A 14,421-nucleotide genomic window follows, 5' to 3' on the forward strand; every position below is an offset into this window, starting at 1 on the left:
TAGCTATTTTTCTCTCAAAATTTGCTTTGGATGATTTGATGAGAGCTCTTAGTTTTTTACTTATAGTGATCAAGGGTGTCTTACCTTTTAAGGATTTTGCTCTATCTTGTAGTAGCTTCCTCCTTTTGTTGTAGAGTTTGTTTATGGTTGGGGTCCACCAGACTGGACGCTTGCCTTTGGTACAAAGAGTCTTTGTTTTGCTTGGGATTGCCTTATCCATGCAGTCCTGCAGGTGCTGGTAGAAGGCATTTGTAAGTGATTCAGCGGCTTGAGTACTGTTTTCCGCTGGCTCGGGGGCCTTAAAGGAGACCACACTAGTCTTTAGAAGTGTGAAGTCGGCTTTCGAGAAGTTCTTTACTGTGGTCTTTTTTATTTCAGGTGGGGTGGGATGAGGACCTCCAGTGAGATTAGTTTGTGATCTGATCTCACCAGTGAGGGGTATACTTCGGTGTTGAACATTGTGCTCCCATGTTCGTGATGATGAGATCAAGTATGTTTTCTCCTCTTGTGGGGATGGTGACTAGTTGTTCCATGGCATTTGAGTTTATGAATTCCAGGAACTTTTGGGCTAGGGTGTTTGGGCTTGAGTAGTGTTCCCAGTCTATATTAGGGTAATTGAAGTTACCTAGTATGATGGTGTTTGGTGATACATTTATCCCCTCTAGTGTTTTCAGGAAGGCCATGTGAGGTTCCTGAGTTTGTGAGGGTGGCCTGTAACATGCTACAATTTGCAGAGCAGTCTTGCCTATGGTTAATTGCACCTGGATGGTCTCCGATGCATCGTGCGTTGCCACCAGTCTTGAGGTGTGGGTGTCTTTGATGAATATGGATACCCCCCCTCCTTTCTTGGTATTGTCCGGATTTTGGGGCCGGAACGCATGATAAGAGGTAAAACCTGATAGTGCTGGGGTGCTCTCAGGAGCCTTGAGCCAGGTTTCTGTCACTGCACAGACATCGATGTTCTCCATACTGAGAAGGGCCTCTTTGAAACAGGAGTATCAGCCTCTACTATTCAAGTGCATTTTGCTGGGCTCTCTAATTCTCATATTGATTTAAATGGTTCATTGCTTATGTCTCATAAACTTTGCAAAGCCTTTTTGAAAGGAACCTTAATGCTCAGACCTCTATATAAAGAACCCTTCGTACCAAGGGACTTGAATCTAGTACTTCAGTTTCTTATTTGTTATTCTTTCAAACCTGCTGCCACTTGTGACTTGAAGTTTTTGTCATGGAAAATGTTATTCTTGATAGCTATCACTTGTGGTAGAAGAATATCTGAAATTCAGGCCTTATTCTGCAAACCTCCCTATCTAATCTTTCATTAGGAAATAGTCTCCCTGTGTACAAATCCCTCCTTCCTACCATAGGTTGTCTCTGAGTCAAATATCAATCAGACTATACAACTTCCAGTCTTTTTCCCAACTACTCCAATAAAGGCGGGTACTGTCTGCACTTACTAGATGTGCACAGACAAGTACATTTCTGTCTTCACAAAACAAAGGAAATCAGAAAATCTGATCAGCTATTTATTTCCTTTTCTTCAGGCACTGCGGGAAGCCCAGTCTCTAAAGTTACTTTAGCTAAATGGCTTAGATTCTGTATCCCTTTGTCTTTAACAAAAAAGAGAGTGCACCTACCAGGACCTGCAAAAGCCCATTCAAGTAGAGCAATAGCAACCTCTGCAGTTTTCCATGCCAGAGCTTCTCTAGACGCTAGTTGTGCAGAAGCAACATGGGCATCTCCTCATATATTTATTATGCATTACAAGCTAGACTTGGTCTCTAGGGGGTGTGCATCATTTGGCTTGATGGTGCTCAGGAATATTCTTCCATGAGACCTGTCAAGATTCAGATAGCTGGGGACTCTGTCCCACAGTCAAGGATTACATGAAGATTGACAACATCAGATAAAAATTATGTCTTACCATAAAGTTCCATCTGTGTTATCGATCTTCACTGATCCTTGACATTCCCCACCTCCTTTCCCCTGCCTTAGATCTCTTGCTGAATCAGATCTCTTCAAAGATTGTCTTACTGATAGAGGCACAGATATGGCCTTTGATCCTTTATTGCTCGTCTGTCATTATTATTTGCAAACTCGATCTGAGAGGATTGAGCATTATGGATAGAGCTTAGCTCGAGAGTCTTTGGATGGGGCAAGCTAGAATAACTGAGTCAGTTCCAAGGCTCAGAACCAAACCCACAGTCAAGGATTAGTGAATACTGACAACACAAATGGAATGTTATGTTAAGACTTCTTTTTTATTTTGAATAGATTTCTCACACATATACAGTATTTGAAAACAAGGTCATGTCTTTTCTCCTCATCATCATGGCCAAGATTAATGTACTTCCTGGCTGACTGGTTGTCTGATTATTTAATATTCAAAACAAACTGTAAAAGAAAAGAGCACCAACAAAACCAAATCCACGGGTCCACAGTAAAGCAGTGAAAAATAGCCAAGCACTGTCAGGAAATAACTTGAACGCAGTTTTATTTAATAGGATAAAAAGCGTTTTCGCTGCTAACCAGATACAGCAGCTGAGCTGCTGTATCTGGTTAGCAGCGAAAACACTTTTTATCCTATTAAATAAAACTGCATTCAAGTTATTTCCTGACAGTGCTTGGCTATTTTTCGCTGCTTTACTGTGGACCCGTGGATTTGGTTATTTAATATTGGTGATTAATAGAGAGGGTTATTGCACTTTTATGTAGTAATGGGGGAATAGTTTTAAATGTCAAAATGTATATAACTAAATTAGTAGTCTCTTATTTTTAATTTATATTTAATATTATATTAATTATTTGTAAGTCACTATAGCTTTTGGCTAGTTTTTATGAATGTTTAGGTATTGGTAGGTAGTGAGATAGTATAGTAGTTTGTTTATTCAATGGGCAAACTAAGAACTTCAGTATCCATGGTAGGTAGTGTTTTATTAGTAATATATACAATTACAGTTGTATACGTATTTCTATTAGGAGTTTTAACAGTTTAGTATGTAGAAAGGAAGAATTAAAAAAAATGTGAAATGTTAACCTAGTATAGGAGGGATATACATTATAGCCCTATATACAACTGCATTAATATGGTTGATAAATGTGTCATGTTATCTCTTAAAAGAAATGTTTTCAAATGCACAGTATGAGTAGTTTTAATCCATTATCTATTAATGTAACTGGATTAAATAATGGCAACAAAAATAAATCATTAATGAGCTATCTAAAATTAAATAGAGGAGACATTATATTCTTGCCAGAGACTCACTTGATAGATAAAGATAGATGGTATTTAAATAACAGGTTACAAAATGTTACCTGCTTCTTTTCACAAAAATAGTAGAGAAACTGCTATACTTTACTGAATGTCTAAGGTCATGGAATCCATTAATGATGCCAAAGGAATGTATATATTTGTAGTAATTAAATATAATGGCAAACTATTTACACTACCTAATTTTTTACTGGATCCCTGAAATAGATGTAAGAGTGGCTAAAGATCACTTAAAGTTATTACAAAGTCATTGCAAAGGTAGTTTAATTTTAGCAGGGGATATTAACTGCATATCTTGCATAGAAGATACAAGTGAACAAAAGAAAGCTAAAATTCTAGCATCAGCTAAAGCACTAAAATGATGGATTAGTAATAATAATTTAGTTGATTTAATAGTAAGAGCAGAAGATAAGACATTGTCTTTCACTCATTATTCTTATGCACATGGGATGTAAACTAGAATCAATAGGATTTGTGCTTCTACAGTTTTACATATTAAAGTGAATTATTTTAAAACTATTTTTCTTTAATTTGATCATAATGCACTAAGTATTAACATATTAATGGATACAGGGAAATTATAGATTATTTATATAATCCCAGTATATAAAATTAAATTAAAAGAATTTAAGAGTTACCTTAAGGAGCAAATAAGGATTTTTTTTATCTTTGAATGATAATGATCAAGTTAGTAAAGTTATATTATGGGACTGCTTAAAATGCTTAAAATGCATCTTAAAGATAGACCGGGAAATGCGCTAGTAATAAAATAAAAAGATGGGATATGAATTGTTTGAAATACAAGATGAAATACATAAAGCAAGGTCTGAACAACAAACAAAGAAAGTAGATAATACTAAAGTCATTAAAAAATAATGGCAAAATATCAAACAGTTTTAATGCATAAAGCGAAGACAGCTTTAGAAAAAAAATCGTACGGTTATGTGTTGACTTAAAAAAAATCTATATATATTAATAATAGCTGTAAGATGTTAAATAAAAGGGTACAAATCAGTAATATCTGGAATCCTCACACTAATACTTCCGACATATTTTTTACAAATTCCATGAGGATCTTAATCAAGTTAAAAATAATAATCCTGATAATTAAAAATTGATAAGTATTTAAAGAAAAATGTTACTAATAAATTTAATGACCAACAAATGTCTGAGTCGAATTCCTAACAGACATTAAAGAAGCTTTAAAAAAGGGAAAAATTGTAAAGCTCAAGGGTTAGATGGTTTAAGTATGGAATTATATAGTTTGCTTCCATTAAATATTTAGAATTATTGAGTGGCGTTTTTATGATAATTCAGACTGGCAAAATAATTCCTTCAGCAAAGAAAGGATAAGTTAGCTTCTTCGTGTAAACCTATTTTATTATTAAATGTAGACTATACAACATTTGCTTCCATCTTCATTAAAAGATTAGGAGATATAGTAGGTTAATTAATAAAGATAAAACAGGATTCATCGTCAACAGATTTACATATAATATAAAAAGGGTAATAACTGTCTTAGATTTAGCAAAAGGGATGAAAAAAGTTGTCCATAATTACTTTAGATATTGAGAGAGCTTTTGATTCTGTAGACTGGAATTACTTGTTTAAAACTTTAGAAGCATTTGCATTTCCATAACAATTTATTTGAATATTAAAAAAAAAAAAACTAGTATAGAGATATTAAAGCATATGTTGAAATTGTATCTTATATTTCTCAAAGATTCACTTTAAATAAAGGCACAAAGAAAAGGTATCCCTTTTCCCCTCTACTATTTGCATTAGTTATCAAACCCTTGGCTAATAACATAAGAAGCAATGAAAAAAATTGAAGGATTCTCAGTTAATAAGGATTGTCAATTTAAAATACTACTTTTTTACTGATAATATTTTACTAACTATAGGAGATTTAGATTATTCAACTGAAGAAATAGATGAGAAAATTGTAAAATTTCAAAAAGTATCGCTGCTGAAATTTTATAATAAAACTGAAACTTTAGTGTTGAATCAGTTTTTAGATAGTGAGTTTAAAGAGAAATATAAATTCAACTTAGAAGGAAAAGTACTAAAATCTATCAAGATGTGAGTAAGATTATTAATTTTGAAAAAAATAATTGAAGAAGTGTTACTTATTAAATATGGCATGATTTTTTTTTACTTTTGAGGATAGGTTAGTACTTATTAAAATGATTATAGTACCCAAGATTATATATATTGTATTCAATAGTTTTAATGTCTGACAAAAGAAACCTTTAAAGAAAATGGAAAAAATATTAACTTCTTTCATATGGAATCTTAAAAAGCTGAGAATTACTTATATAAATCATACAAGAATAAGGAAGTCTGGTGGTATTATCTTCTCAGATGTAGAATCTTATTCCATTGCTGAAAATTTTAACTTGATCATACTAAATTCTTAAGTTTATCAAGTATGATAGATTAGAAATATGTAACAATCCTTTCATATGGTTAATAAAATTTACCTTAGAGGGAAATTGATTTCAGTCTTCAGACTCTGCATATATGAAATCAATTCTTACAACAGTTAAGAAATATGTTTTAAACCTCCACAATAACAAAATTGTAATTTTTATGCCTTGCCATTGTACATACATCTAGACTTATGGAAACCCAGGCTGAATAATGTTAAAATTAATTTACTAAAACGGAATGAATTAGTATTATTGTCTGATTATTTTGTAAAAGGAAAAGCCAAGTTGCCGGAATATTTAATAAAAGATTGTAAGTTGGACGAATCTGTTAACATGTTAATATTACCCATTGATAAGAAGTTTAATGAATTTGTAGATAATAGTGAAGAGAAACAAAACACTATTCCTTCATTACATGAATATATCAATGATGTAATTGAAGGTAAATTGACCTACAAAGGAAGCCTGTCCAAGTTATGTACTTTAAGTTTATTATAAATAATAATAATAATGTTGATGCAGTAGTCTGGAATTTTTTAGATAGTAGTAGATTGGGTGACTCAACAGATGGTAAGAATAAAACTTTTTTTTTACTTAAATCAGCTACTCAAACTTCTTCAGGTTTATACTGGAAAGATTTTATGTGGCGGTATATACATAGAATGTTTTTACTCCCTATAAAACCTCTGTATGTAGTAAAATGCCTTCTTTAGTTTTTTGGAGATGTAGTAAAGATGTAAAAGCTGATTGGGCACACATTTTTGAATTGTGAAAAGTTAAATGCATATTGGGAAGAGATAAATGTGTTTTAAGGGGTTATGATCTAATAATTGTTCTTTAACTAGATTACTAATACTAATGAATGTTCCACTTCCTCTATCTGTAAAAGCCAAACAACAAAACATATTTTGGAGTCTTTTAGCAGTAGCTAGAAAAGTTATTATAAACAAAAATGCAAATTGAACTTAGTTCCTGCATTCAAAGAAATTTTAAATTTAACAGCACAGCAATACTATGTAAAACTGAAAAAGAAGTGCTTAGAATAAGATCTATAAATCATACTAAAACTTTTTGTTGTTGGAATAGCCTTGTAATGTTGTTATTGAAATACCAAGACTCTTAATGTGTTAATTGTATAAGATTACCTTGATGATTCAGTGTATTTCTAACATTGTATAACAGTATACGACATTGAATTTCTTCTTTTCTGTGTATAAATTGTAAATATATTAAAACAGTAAAATCTTTCTTAAAAAAAGAGGCCCCATTTCTTCCCCTGCCTTAAGAAGTCTTATTATTCAGGCTTGCCAACCAGACCATCTTGTCTGCAGGAAGAGTATTGAGGACTTCTTTCCTGACCAAAAGATATGCAAGGATTTTAGACTTGATGACCTTGCATCCACTCACCCATGTATAAAATTAAATTCTGATTTCAGTAATATATTCAGTAACACTGTAAGCTGCATTTTTCTTTGGTCTCTGAACTTTCCTGTAGATTTCATGACTTGACTTAAAATATGGAAGTAAATGAAGTAGACATTCTTTAACTTTAGTATATAGTTAAAACAGTTGGCATCCCTAAGTTTTGAAACTGCATACCAACTGCTTTCCCTGTGAGTAAAGAATAAGAAGCTTCACCTACTGTCCTTGAGCAACTCAGAATTGATTACACATCCCTTCAAATGCCAATATGAAGATATCAAAATCATCCCTATCTTTATACTGTAGAAATAAATTTCTATTGAACTAGTTCTCTAGGGTTTGTCTTCCCTATCCCTGTCACTCAAGTCTCTGAAATAGGATCAATATCTCTCTCTTTCACACTGGTAGTGCTTTTTTTCTGCCTTCTGCTGATTTTTTTTTTAGTTGCATTAAATTCCAAGATGCCTTATCCCTATTGGACATTTAAGTTCTCTTGGAATGGAAGATTGTTTGTTGTATGCATCCTGCACACTCACATCTCTCCTGGTAGGTTGTTCCCAGCTGCATTCCAGCTGCTTACAAAAATGGCATTATCTCCTCCTCAGACATATTGGCATATTAATTAGTTTTGCTCTACTTTCCTTAATCAAATGTGACACTGACATTTTAGCATAATTGTCAGACAAGCTCATTTCTACATGTTGTTATACAGACTAAAAGGATAAAATAACTGTTGTGCAAAATGAAATAGCTATATATTATTGTTTTGTGGTTGAGAGAGTATATAAACACTTTTAATGATAAAGCTTCTTCAAGCTAAAAAAAATACTTCTGGTATCCTCATCAACTGCCACCAGTTTATTATGAGTGGCCTGACACTGCCACCAGTATGCGACAGATGACTGGCACTGGCAAGTTTCATATCTGTCACCACAAGCCAGTGTACCACTCAGAAGGACAGGGGCTATGGTTCTAGGATCTGCTCCAATGCCCTAAACAGGTCTGATGGTTACCAGAACAATGGTCTCAAGTCAAACTACTGGTACCTAAACAGATAAGGTAGATAAATGTGTACACACATCTGAGTCAGAAACCAGTTTGCTAAATGCACTTGACTCATGACTCAAGCAGCATAAAGGAATGTGTACTGCTATCTTGGGGATGCACTTCTAACACCCACACTCAGACAAGGATTGCATGCTGATCACTTACAGAGATGAATCTTTGGTCTAGTACCTTTTTATCACATTTCCTTCTGTGAACCAATGTATTTCAGTGCCCTTTGTCCATAGTAACTGCTTTGCAAGCAAATTATTTTCACACACACAATTCTCAGGAAAAGCTGTCAGAATTCTCTAATTTCCCAAAGATGTCTTACTGGCAAATTAGTACTGTCTGCACATTTCAGTTTATATAGGGCCAGAAACTAAACACACCAGCAACATAACCATGTCTGATTTAGTCATATAAATTATTACAAATGTTTTTCACATGTATACTTAATCTCACTAATGGAGATGGAAGTCACATCTTTGTCATTCTATAGTGTTAAACGATAATACTCTGTTCTCACATGAAATATAAATTGTAAATACTGGCGATAAGATCTTATAAGTGAATAAATAAAACTTCACATAGATAAAAATGGTGCTGATATTGATAAAATATGCAGATGCCAGAGTAATCAGAGGGAATATAAAATTGCATTGAATTATATTGACACAGTATATACAGAAAAACATCCAATCTGAAGCTATGTAAATGCTTTAGCTGTATTTTAATGAAGAAATACTGGCCTTAAATTAAGCTAAAGAAATTAATAAAAACAGAATGGCAGCTTTCATGCATGTACCAGTGTTACCCAAACAAAGACAAGACAGTTCCCTGATTTTTTGCTACAAATACATATTTAGTTTATTACTACATAAAACAGGAGTCATCAGATAACATAATTTTGCTTCCTACAGTAAAAAGTGTAATATATCAGATAACACTAGTTCATTTGTCACACAGAAGAACAATAGAAAAATATTAATGATAAATATACAATGTGTATTTGTTAACAGTTTACATATTACTAGCTACTTCCTTTTCAAAGCTATGGTCAGTTGTCTATTTGAAGTACCACTGTACTTGCATTTTTATGGCCTTTTATTTTCCTGCCTTCAAACCACTTGTGTGACTTCAACAATTGTCTATCTATAAAACTACTGAAAGTTGTATGATAATTTAAAATTCACATTTCATATGTTCCTTTTCTTCTCATTTCATTCACAGAGAAAACATCACAAGGCATGCATTTTATCCCACCAGAATCACATACATTGTAGATTTCATAGCTCATAAGTATAACTTTACAAAAGGCAAATTTCTGAAATAACAGAAAAAATACATCACATTTGAAATCAGTTTTTCTATCCTGGCACCACAGTGTCCACCAGTTGCAGACACTTTATAGCATGAGTAAATCTCAGATATCTGTGGTGATCAAGTGCAAAATAAAGAATAGGCAAATTAATGTTTTTCAGATGCTTGGTATCAAACAAGCCACAAAAATGATAGTCGCTTCCTGAATACATTAATGTGACTATTATTTCTTTCATTTTGTCTTTCTTTAGATTCAGACAGAAGAGGTAGAAGCTGAAAAACTGGTCACAGTGATATAGTCAAACATATTGCTGTCATATTCATGTGGTGGACTTTTCCACCCATAAACCATGTCTCTGCATTTTGCTTTTATGAATTACCTTACCCCCCCCCTCTTTTATAATCACCATTAATCTGAGATCACAAAGAAAGTGACAGATATTGTCCCATAATGTATTTCAGGTTGCTGCTGTCATTCAGCGAAGTCCTGCACCCCAATGTCAATCACTGTAATAAATAATTACTTAAAAAATGAATGGACAACTTTTGTGGGCATTGTGTTCTGCTAGTACTTCCTACATTTGTATCTCATATAGCTGTCAACCTTTTAGCTCAGGAATCATGGACAAAGCCCAAAAAATAAAAGGGGGAAAAAAGGACCAACATCAGGGCCGGATTTTAACTATTGATGTGTTTAGAATAGCAGTTTTTGCATTGCCATTCATTTTATGCAGGATATGGAGTCGGAAATTCAAATGTTTGTCATTATTTAGTGTGTGCAGTGTTCAACAATTTGATAGAAAACCATGCACTTTATGAGGAACAGACAAAAATATGAGGCAAGTCTTGGATATTGCAGAATTGAAGCATTTGAAAATTATGTCTGTATCTGACGTCCTGACAGTATTTCTAAGGCTGCTTCAAAGAGAAAACCATCTCTGAAGATAAGAATATCTGCTCCTTTTAAAACTGTAAGCAAGCACTGAGATTGATTATTCTAGGCAGCCAATCAGTAGTGCTTATGTCACATTCATTCATTCATTGATTACTGGCTTTATCCTAATTAGGGTCATACAATAATCTTGTTTATTAGGATGAAGTACATAACCAGAGTATGAACTATCATTATTTCTCCTTTTCCCTAACACCGCAGCATGTTTTGTAACCCCTACAGTTATGGCTGATCAGGGCCCTACAACTGTAGGTATCTAATGGTGGTTGTACTTAGGGTAATACTTTAGATCTTTCTGCCCTGATAGTATTTCTTTGGATTCAGTTCATCCTACAATCCATCAAGGGGGGGCTTTCATTGTTAACTATATCAAATATCTTCCCGTAATCAGCTGACTGTTGAGCCTTTGACATAATTTTTCCCATTTGTCCATTACTGATGTGAAAGCCAATCACAAAACAGATTTTCATCCTGGGCGGCTATGAGGAATTTTTTCACTTTCTTGCCCTAATCCTTCTTCCACCTGTCAAAGTGGACTGTTGCAGATGCAGATGTTTTTGCTACACCTTACAATTTGAGTGTGCATTTTCCCAGACAGATTCAGTAAAGGCTGCATGTATGACATTTTAAATCCAACTACAGAAGCTATCATGGAACAGCTTTTTGTGCATGGCTGTTAGAGAATACAGTTCAATTAAATGGCCACTGAACTGCATGAAAGCTTCATTTTTCATGCCTGTCAGTCTATATTAGTATAATAATTCTGTGGTTATGCAGTAGTACTGAAAAGAGAAAATCCACAGAAGGTTGCACTGCAACATGTACTACAGTGAGAACAATTATGGACAATAGTCACTTCAATCAGATGTGATCAGGTGTTTGAAACCCAGTCATATGACCTCTGAGCAGTGGTATGAAAAGTTTCTGAGGTTATCTTTTAGTGTTTAAGATCCTACCAAGATGTTATGAGTTAATGCTAAAGTGGCCTTCTGCAAAGTAAGGTGGTACAGGTGTGTGAAGTACTCACAATAATAGAGGAAAGGTCACTGAAGCAGTAAAGGTACCCTGGGTTCTTCTCATTTTTATGGTTGGATTACCTTTTAGTAGTTATCTTAATGTAAACATTATTTATGTTCATTGTTGATATATTTTCTCAGTTTTCATTGGTGTAATACATATACCATTATTTCCCCATGCAGTTTGTCAGGTGTAAACACACACACACACACACACACACACACACACACACACACACACACACACACATGAACTTTTCCTTTTATTGAAGAATTGAAAAGGGTGCCTGACAACACTATTTATTGGAGCTTCATAAGCATCAGTACTTACCACTCTGCAAAAGTGTTGTTCGCTTTCATAAGGATGCAGAAAAGCTATGAAGATGACCATAACATTGCAGCTTTTCTAGTGAGTGAATCCAGATGTTAATGTACTGCTATGTTTTTTTAACAAGAAACACCTTTATTGAATTATCACTTATGGAACAGACAATTATTTTTACATACAAACACACACACACACACACACACACACATATATATATATATATATATATATATATATATATATATATATATATATATATATATATATATGGGTCTACTTCACATGACTGAAAACGAATTTGACTGAAATTCATTTGACTAGACCACAATCCCTAATTTTCAAAATACTGAAAACTCATTTGACTGAGTTTCATTATACTGAAAGCTTACAATGCTGAATTTCAAAATACCAATTTAAGCCATAAACATGGTGTGTTTTCCTTCACCTGTGAATTGCTTAACATAACAAAATAGATAGACAAATCTGAAAGTTAATGAAATTCCCTGGTTGCTGGCGTGTAGCGCACTTGTTAACTTGATAAAAATAGATGATAGACAGTATAAATAAGACAAGTGCACGGGTGAGGTATATCTTCCAGTTAAACACTTCTGGTAATTCCAAGTAAATCCAAATAAAACAAAGTGGTAAAACGAACAATTTATTGTAGGAGCAAAAGGATAAGCGCTTTCACTGAACGTAGCTTCATCAGATCCAAGACAAATCCATGAATACCAAACATTTCATTACAAATAACATAAAGATTCACAAAACCTAGGTTCACACTACCAAATAAACCAAGCAAATATCACCAATTCCTCTCATCAAATGAAAACTATAAAAGAAAAAAAATACACACTTGTAAACCCAGTGAATAACTCTTTCCAAAAATTAATATCTGCTTACTTACCGTATTAACAGAAACTGGATGATAGAAAACCAAACTAGGTGGGGAGCTATGCCACCCCACCCCCCAATGTTGGGGGCTGTGCCCCCCACCAAACTATATATACTAACTCTAGGATCACACTACAGTGGGAAAAAGGACATATACATTTTACTTAAAGTACTGTACACACTGCCATTTGGTGTTTTGAAATTCAGCATTGTAAGCTTTCAGTATAATGAAACTCAGTCAAATGAGTTTTCAGTATTTTGAAAATTAGGGATTGTGGTCTCAGTCAAATGAATTTCAGTCAAATGAGTTTTTATTTATGTGACGTAAACCCATATATATTATACACACACACACACACACACACACATATATATATATATATATATATATATATATATATATAAACAAATCATATTATATTTTCAGTGGCAAACATTATACACCACATATAATCTTCTATACAGTCATTGTCACTCAAACATTAAATAATAAATTCAATTCATGCCTTCGCTTAAACCTCATTCCTCCTCCAAAACATTATTCTGCATGTCTTGTTCTCACAATTCCCATTTTTTATGTAATCTGCTCCTACCCTTTTCTGAAGATCCCACTTCCAGTTCTTTTATCTCTGTTAACTATATTCACTACTTCTAGTATGGTTTATTTAGATTTGATTTCTGTTTTCTAGTAATTGTTTTTTGACTGCTAACAGAATGAAACTCAGCAAGACCTTACTATGTCTAGAAAATTCCAATTCTGTATCACAGCTCACAAAAACCATTTCCTTAGTTACACCAATTTGGTCACCCATTATTTCTGACAGAGTATTCTGCAGAGAATTTTTAAAGTCTGCTACTCACTACACTCCCAAACAAATGTGTTCCAAATAGCCTTTTTCCTCATCACACCTCCAACATTTTCAATATTCCTGAGGAAAACTTCTTTGGAGTCTGCTTGGGATATAAAAATACCAATGCAAACACAAACAAAAATCCTAAGTTTTCTACACTTTGTTCCATATTTAGGGAACATACATACATATTCCACTTGTTTCTTGGTGAATTGCTTTTCCAATCTCTCTTCCCAATCCTTTCTAACATCATCTGATTGATTTCTATAGTTATCATGCAATAATTTTTATACTTTATTATTTATCCCTTTTTTAACAGCAGCTTATGTTTTAGATTCTGCTTAAAACTCTATCAGTGGTGGTCTTATACTTTTATTTATTTTACATTTGATTACCGGGAAAGTCCGACTTAGGATCTCCCTACTCCTTTTTTTTTTTATCTATACTCTGATATCAATCTTTGATAGGGAAGACAATCTGTAGCTTGCAGTCCAAATGTATCCTTGGCCTTTTCCCACTGTATAACCTTTTTCTAATTATTTGCCCCAATACCTTGGTTCCTTTGCCAGTTTTCTCCAGTAAACTCCAGCTCCCTTGTGTCTATTTTCTGTACTTCTAATTGCAGTCATCCCTATCAGCAGAATCTCCTTTCTCCATTCCCATGTTGGTTTAGTTCTTAGACTTTCTGCTATTTGATGAATATAATATTGCTTATTGTTATTTTTCCTTAAGGGCCTGCATCCAAAATCGCAGTATCTCATTATTTCTTCATGTCCCCCCTATTTCATCATCATCCATTTCCACTTTGAATTATAGCATTCTGTTTGTGCTATGTATAACAATCTTAAATGTGTTGCCATGAAGTACCCCTTCAAACTGGGTAATCCC

This window comes from Protopterus annectens, chromosome 3.part1, assembly GCF_019279795.1.
Source record: "Protopterus annectens isolate FY-2018-M chromosome 3.part1, PAN1.0, whole genome shotgun sequence".
Classification (NCBI taxonomy): domain Eukaryota; kingdom Metazoa; phylum Chordata; order Ceratodontiformes; family Protopteridae; genus Protopterus; species Protopterus annectens.